The sequence below is a fragment of the Lepidothrix coronata genome, unplaced genomic scaffold (assembly GCF_001604755.1).
Source record: "Lepidothrix coronata isolate B3197 unplaced genomic scaffold, Lepidothrix_coronata-1.0 Scaffold95, whole genome shotgun sequence".
NCBI lineage: Eukaryota > Metazoa > Chordata > Aves > Passeriformes > Pipridae > Lepidothrix > Lepidothrix coronata.
The window spans coordinates 837,882-845,001 of record NW_016690275.1 but is presented as its reverse complement, the minus strand read 5'-3'; positions in this window follow the sequence as shown (position 1 = coordinate 845,001).

Sequence of the window (7,120 nt, the reverse complement as noted above, 5' to 3'; positions counted from 1 at the left end):
TTTTTTTAATGGTTTATAACCCTGTTAGACACAAACTGTTCAGTTTTTCCATGCTAGTAGTCCAGTCCAGGGTGATTATTTATTTTTTCTTATTTTACCAAAAACTATTTAATCAATTCCAAGAAAATGTTAGAGGGAAGAAAACCCTGGTCTGTTGGTTTTAACAGAACCAGTTGATCTTTCTGACAGCTGTTATGCTTCTCTACCAGATGAAACATAGTAGTAGGGGCACTATGTGTCAAGATTCCTTTCTTCTGCTGCTTTGGGAGATGAACCAACCATAGCCAATGCATAAACAATTCAAGAAACTGTAGTTTTAAAATGGTCAAGAAAGTGCTGTTTCTTTCAGTTTAGGGAACTTCTATATCTTGGTGGTCTGTCTCTCCACCAAGCACTCTGCAACCTCTTGGTCCTTCCAGCTCTAAGCAAGCCATACATGCACCACTCTTGCAGGTGGTGGGACTGGAGATGCACCATTCTCACAGAGCAGCTATGTTTCTCCTGGTTACAGCTCAAAAGCAGGATTTTTCTTGTAACAGTTCTTTCCATCTCCTCCAAGCAAGGATAAAGCTCAAGAATAAAAGTTTCCCCAGCTGGTAGTCTGAGTTCATTGGAAATAGACTAGAGAAACAAGCAGTTTTGTCAGAAATGTTTCAAATTTTCAAGTTAAAATGATTTGAAGAAACTATTCAGCTTCAGTACATTGCAGGGGAACACAGAGGAGATTCCAACAGGAATGAGTTGACATGCTCATTAGAAATCTGCCAACTTCCCTGCACCCACCACTCTCATGCTGTGCCCTCATTCACAGCAACAGAGTGAGGATCCCTGTAGGTTGCTCTGCTCTCCAGTCTTAGAGAATGCAAACATCTCCACTTCCAAGTGCTCTGGGCTGAGGCTGGTCCTGTCTCTAATGAACTACCCCTCAGATTTACATGGTACTGGAGATTCCAAATCTCATGGTAAATGATGACTAAAGTTCATTTCTCTCTTTGTAATCTTGTTGTTTCTCACAATTGACAAAATTGAGTAGATTCTAATATGACAAGATCCCTGTCACTGGTTCTGCTGCAGCCAACCAGGGTTAGATTTGTTTTGGGAACAGCAGCACAGGGAGACCTGAAATGTGTTCTTGCAGAACTTCTGTTTGGTCAGTACTGTCATGTTCTTGGCTTTCGGTTCTGATTGAAAATTAATTTTTATCGACATTACAGAGCAGTTGTGAGGATTTTTTAGTTTGTTATTTTGTATGTGTCAGATGCCCCAAGTGATGCAGGAGCAAATAAAAAGACTGGAAGCAATGCTGGGGTCTGACATGGCAGGATGTATTGTGCCAGGGGGAGGGAAGTGGATGCTGATGGCTGTTCCTGGCATGAGCTTTGCACTGGGCTGGGAGAAAGTGTGCCAGACCCAGACATGCTGAGATCGGGGGGTGAGGGGATAGCTGCCCACCCAGCACAGTGTCTCACTGCCTGGGGCTCACCAGAGAGGTTTCTATCAGTTCCCTGGTTCTCTCTTTCCTGAGACCTTGTGTTTACCTATCATGTGGCGTGGGCCCATGGGCGCCATAGCACCTAACTCTGCCCCAGGGAAGCAATGGGAGGGGAGAGCTTCACAGACCTACCCAAAACTCAGCAGGGGGCTTTGATGAAAAAAGGAAAAATATCAACCAATCTCCTTTTCCTCTGATTCACAATCAGGTAATAATGATTTGAGTCATATGGGTAATAATGAGTTTGAGTCATATGGGAAAGCATATCTGCCACTTGCTTTTAACAGCTCATAGTCGAGTTTGCAATGGTTTTTGGTATCTTCACTATCTAAGCACTACTTACTGACAGACATAATTTCTAACATCTGTCCATACACTAGTTTTACCAAAAAACAACATGAAGGTTTATCTTCTTCCTAGTCCTATTTTCCATGGCAAGGTTATACCTTACCCACAAAGTAGTCCACCGTTTCTGAAGGATTTAAGGACTCCTACATCAAAGAGAAGTATTTAGGAAATATTTCTCATTCTGCATGTGAAGGAAACTTTCCTGTCTGACCACCAAGGGGCCACTCCGGCAGTCACTCTCATACCACCTGAGCTGGGACCAAAGCCCCTTCACGGCTACACACATCGCAGTCGCACAGTCAGACCAGGTTTCCTTACCGGCTCAACCCCAGGTTTCCCATAGCAGAGGTTCAGACGTTCAGATTCTTAAAATTATTTAATCATGGTGCAATAACTAAACAACAAAATAAAAGCTCGAGCTGGTGCCTCCTCGAACAAAAGAACCCCTGGGCTGTCATACCCTTACAATCTAAGCGCAGCAAAGTCTGGGGGTCCTCGGCTCCTACCGTGGTTCTGAGTGTCCGGTCCCCTGCCTGAGCCATAGGTCCTTGTGCCCTTTGTTATGCAAAGAGCTGTCAGTTCACAGCCTCTTGCCTCGGGCTCCCAGCCAGAGCTCAGTCTGCAGCTGGCACTGCAGCTGCACACCAGCTACCTGCACTGAATGTATTCCTCAGTAGAGGATTATTTGTAATGGGCAGTGGGAGTGCATCACATCATGTTACTTTTAGGTTATGTCTTAACCAGAGATTCCCTTGAGCCAAAGGAATTAGTGCAGGGTACAGCAGTAGGCCTCCTGCAGCAGACCAGATGGGCTGCAGCAGTGATCTTGTCACCCTTAAAAACTTGCTATGGGCAAACAGGAAATTATTTTATGTGTAAAGATGAGAATTTATTGTTAATTTAATTGAAATCTTAATAGCTAATTAAGGCATCTGTATTACCACAGATCTGATTATTATGGGAAAAGAGAGAAAAAGTAAATGAAGAATTCTTTTACAGAGGAAAAGTTTCAATAAAGCCTATACACTTAAAATTCCTATACACACACACCCTGGCTATTACCCCTTTCTTTGGTGCTGTGCTCAGCCCTCCACACACATGTTGATGGCTTCACTCTAGGAAGAGGGGAGGGATATGGCAAGTTTCCACAGTCCAAGTCTGGAGTAGAGAGAAATATGGTGCTGATGTCAATGGCTTCTTCTTCCCCACTCTAGGATCTGCTTTGAATTGTTTTCGTGTTCTACATGTTGGTCTTTCTTCATGGGTCTGCAAGTCCATACTAAATCTGATTTTGTTACACATGGTGTGTTTTACACGTGTTAGTCACTTTTTCTTGTTCTTCTTCTTGTCTTAGTTATCCCTAAATTCAATTTTGCTCAACTCCAGGTCTGTATTTCTTTATCTGACCACTGGTGAGTTGTTTATGGCTGTGGGGTCTCCAGTGCCAGGTGTTATTGCCCAGTCTTGTACTCCTTAGCACCTCATCCTGTGTACTCACTTCCCCTGACTTTGAACACCATCAGGGATGAGGTATGCACACCACCACTGGGCAATCTGTTCCAGTGCCTCATCAGCTTCAATGTAAAAAAATGTCTTCCATATGTCCAACCTAAGTTTACCTTCTTTTATTTACCCCTTGTGCTATCACTACAGACCCTAATAAAAAATCTTTCTCAGTCTTTCTTATAAGCTTTATAAATTGAAAGGCCACAACAAGGCCACCCCAGAGCCCTGTCTTCTCCAGGCTGAAAAATGCCAGCTCCCTCAGCCTTTCCTCATAGGAGAGGTATTCCAACTCCTCAAATCGTTTTTGTGGCCCTTCTCTGGACTTGGTCTAATAAGTCTATGCTTTTTTATGCTGAGGGATCCAGAGCTGGACACAGTGCTTCAGGTGGAGTTTCATGACAGCAGAGCAGGAGGGAAGAATCACCTCCCTTGTCTCACTAGCCATACTTCTTATGCAGCCTAGGGTATGATTGGCTTTCTCAGCTTTGAGACCAAATTCCCAGCTCATGCCCAATTTTTTATCCACCAGTATCTCCAAGCCCTTTTTTGCATGGCTACTCTCATTTAATTCTTCTTCTATTCTGTACTGATACCTCATCAGGTGCAAGACCTTGCACTTGGGCCATGTTAAACTTCTTCAGGTTCACATGAGCCCCCTCCTCAAGCCTCTCAACGTGCCTTTGAATGGCATCCCTTCCCTCTAGCCTGTTAACTCTGCCACTCCTCTTGGTGTCATCTGCAGACTTGCTGAGAGTGTGCTCAAAGCCCCTGTCCATGTCATTGTTAAAGATATTGAATAGTAACCATCCCAATATACACTCCTGAGGAATACCACTTGTCATTAGTCTCCATTTGGACATTTAGCCATTGACTGCAAATCTTTGGATGCAACCATCCAGACAACTCCTTATGCACCAAGTAGTTCATCCGTCTAACCAAGTGTCTCCAGTTTAGCAGCAAGAATATTGTGTGGGACCATGTCAAGGGCTATACGGAAGTCCATGTATGTGACATTAGTAGCTCTTTCCTTGTTTACTGACACAGTCACTCCACCATAGAAGACCCCCAGATTAGCCAAGCATGATTTGCCCCTGGTGAAGTCGTGTTGACTGTGGTTAATCGCCTCCCTGTCACCCATATGCCTTGATATCTCGTCCAGGTCTATCTGTTCCATGCTCGTACTTAGCACAGAGGTGAGGCTGCCTGATATTTCCCAGGGTTACCATTTTTACCCTTTCAAACAAAATGGGTATATGTTTCCCTTTTTTCAGTGACCAGGGACTTCACTTGACTGCCATGACTTTTCAAATGCAATGAAAAGTAGCTTAGCTACTACATCTGCCAGTTCACTCAGGATCCTGGGTTGCATCTTTTCCAGTTAATCGGATGGTTTCAAATCTGATCTTCTTTTATAGCAGGTGGGTCTTTATTGTCCCCATTCATGCCTTGACATTCAGGGTCTCAAGACATGTTGAAGAACAATTGCCATTGAAAACTGAGGCAAAAAAAAATTGTAGCATATGTGACCCCCATGATCAGAAAAAATTGCTGTTTCAGATAAAGCAAGTGAATATGAAGCTTCAGGCATGTTAAGACAAGTTCAGGTAAAGCAATACCTGAGGTTTTGTAAACTCGGTGCAAAGTCTGTGGCCTGTTTCTAGGAGTGGCAATACTGTATATACAAGGCTGCAGGGCCACACAGAAACAGGGGTCTGTGTAACTGAATCAGTCCAAAAGTGTTTCCCCATGTAATCGTGAATGTACTGAGAGCCTTTTTGGTGTTGCTACCTTGCCTGAGAAGATTCAGTTCTTACACATCTCACATATCCGCTTGGAAGGCCCACTGAATTCAGTAGGAAAAATAGCCTATTAATTTTTGCACAGTTTTTGATTCTTGGTGTACTAATGCCATCAGAGTCAGAAGAGAATATTCAGGCAATGAATGGGCCTCCTGCACACAAGATGCCTCCATGTTCCTACAGATAAAAGATTGTACAAGAAGTTAGAAAGCAGTGCTGTCCACAGGGCACATCATGCCCCTATTAAAAGAAAAACAGGAGAATTCAGGCAGAGTCATTTAAAAATAACAACAATAAAGGTGGTGACAACAACAGGAACTATCAGAATATTTTCGGTTTGCAGTAAACTGCTGTCTTTCTGCAAAGATGACTTCTGCATCTGCTAACCTGTGGGCAGCTTTGGTCCAAAGCCTTTGAATTTATGGTGAGTAATTTTATTATGATGATGAGGCAGGAACTAGTTTTCAGTGAAACAGATGATGAGTAAGCTGAAACAAGGCAGTTTTCAAGGAAACACCTCAGTCAAACATGACCCAGTGCAGCCGCAGAGGTATAAATGACTTTGCTGGGCTTCTCAACAAAGAGAAATGCATAACCACAGGAAGCGAGCACCCCATTTCATGTTAAGAGTTTAGTCCTTCTGCTCCTGAGCAGCTCTACAAAGAAGGGATGCACAAGAGAAACCAGGGGCTTTTCAGACTTTTCGGTAGGTTTTCTTTTACAGTAAAGAAGAAATAAGAAATCCCAACCCAGAAGAATGGTCATGGAAGGCACAGCCCCTGCTTTTGTGTCCTCAGCTTGGTTCAGCTTCTTGCTTATTCCTCTGCTATTGTTTTAACAGAAGTGAAAGCATTTGACAATACACAGACCAGCAACATGGGAAAGTTGTAGAAGGAAAATATTTTTAACCCCCACATTTTTGCACCATTATTGTTTTTTTTAAGGAAAATATGGTCGTTGTCCATTTTAAGCTTGCCTGTGCTTGGCTCTCTGCACACCCAAGCTCTGCACCTGCAGAACACTGATCAATGGCATTGAAGCAGTTCCTTCAAAGCTTTTTCACATATTTCTAGATGAATTTCCCTCTGCACTTGTCTTTAGCAGTTCAGTTTAAAAGCAGCTTTTAATCTGTTCTTCTTCCCTAAGATACCCTCTATAAAATCATATGAGAAAAATCTCCCCCAAAGCCTTGTGAAATTTTGCAGAAGCAAATAAATTACACCTGGCAGCAGGAAGAGATCTCTTCACTTGTTTTCCTTCTGGAGGAGCCAGAGAGCTTAAAATGAAAGTAATGCAGCAGGTGGGATACTTTTCCAGCTTTCCCTTCCTCTCCTAAAGAGGGAGCTAGAAAACTGGATGGGGTTTTTTAGTTTTTTGTTTGTTTGTTTGTTTCATTGGTTGGTTTTTTATATTGAGGTTTAGGTTTTTTTCAACTAACCTCATAATTAGCTGCAAACCATTAATTCAATTAATTTTCTAATTTTTTTTAACAGGAACCACTTGCATCCAGTGGTTCCTTTAATCAAATTTTAGGTTGTCTGAAAAAAAATGTGAGTGGCAAAGTGCTAACAGAAAAAACCTAATTAATAGATGTTTGCTTCATCTCTGGGTTTGACTTAAATGTGGCATATGTGGTTTACTGTAGCTATTTTTATGTATTTTATATCTTAAAAATAGTAAATAGAAGCAAGGGAAGTTTTCCTAAATGCCATGCCACTATTCCCACAATGACATTGAAGATCAGATGCTGTATTTCTGCAGTAATGTCACTGCTCGCCCACACCTCAATAACTCTGAGTCTCTGAGGTGTCAGCTTATATATTATTATATACACATATACATACATATATATAAACATTATATGTATTATGATTATAACATTATTAACATTATATACAGTTTGGATCATGCAATTCTGAGAAAGGTATATTGAAATTGACCGATCCAATGGCTTTCTGTGATGGACTGACTACAT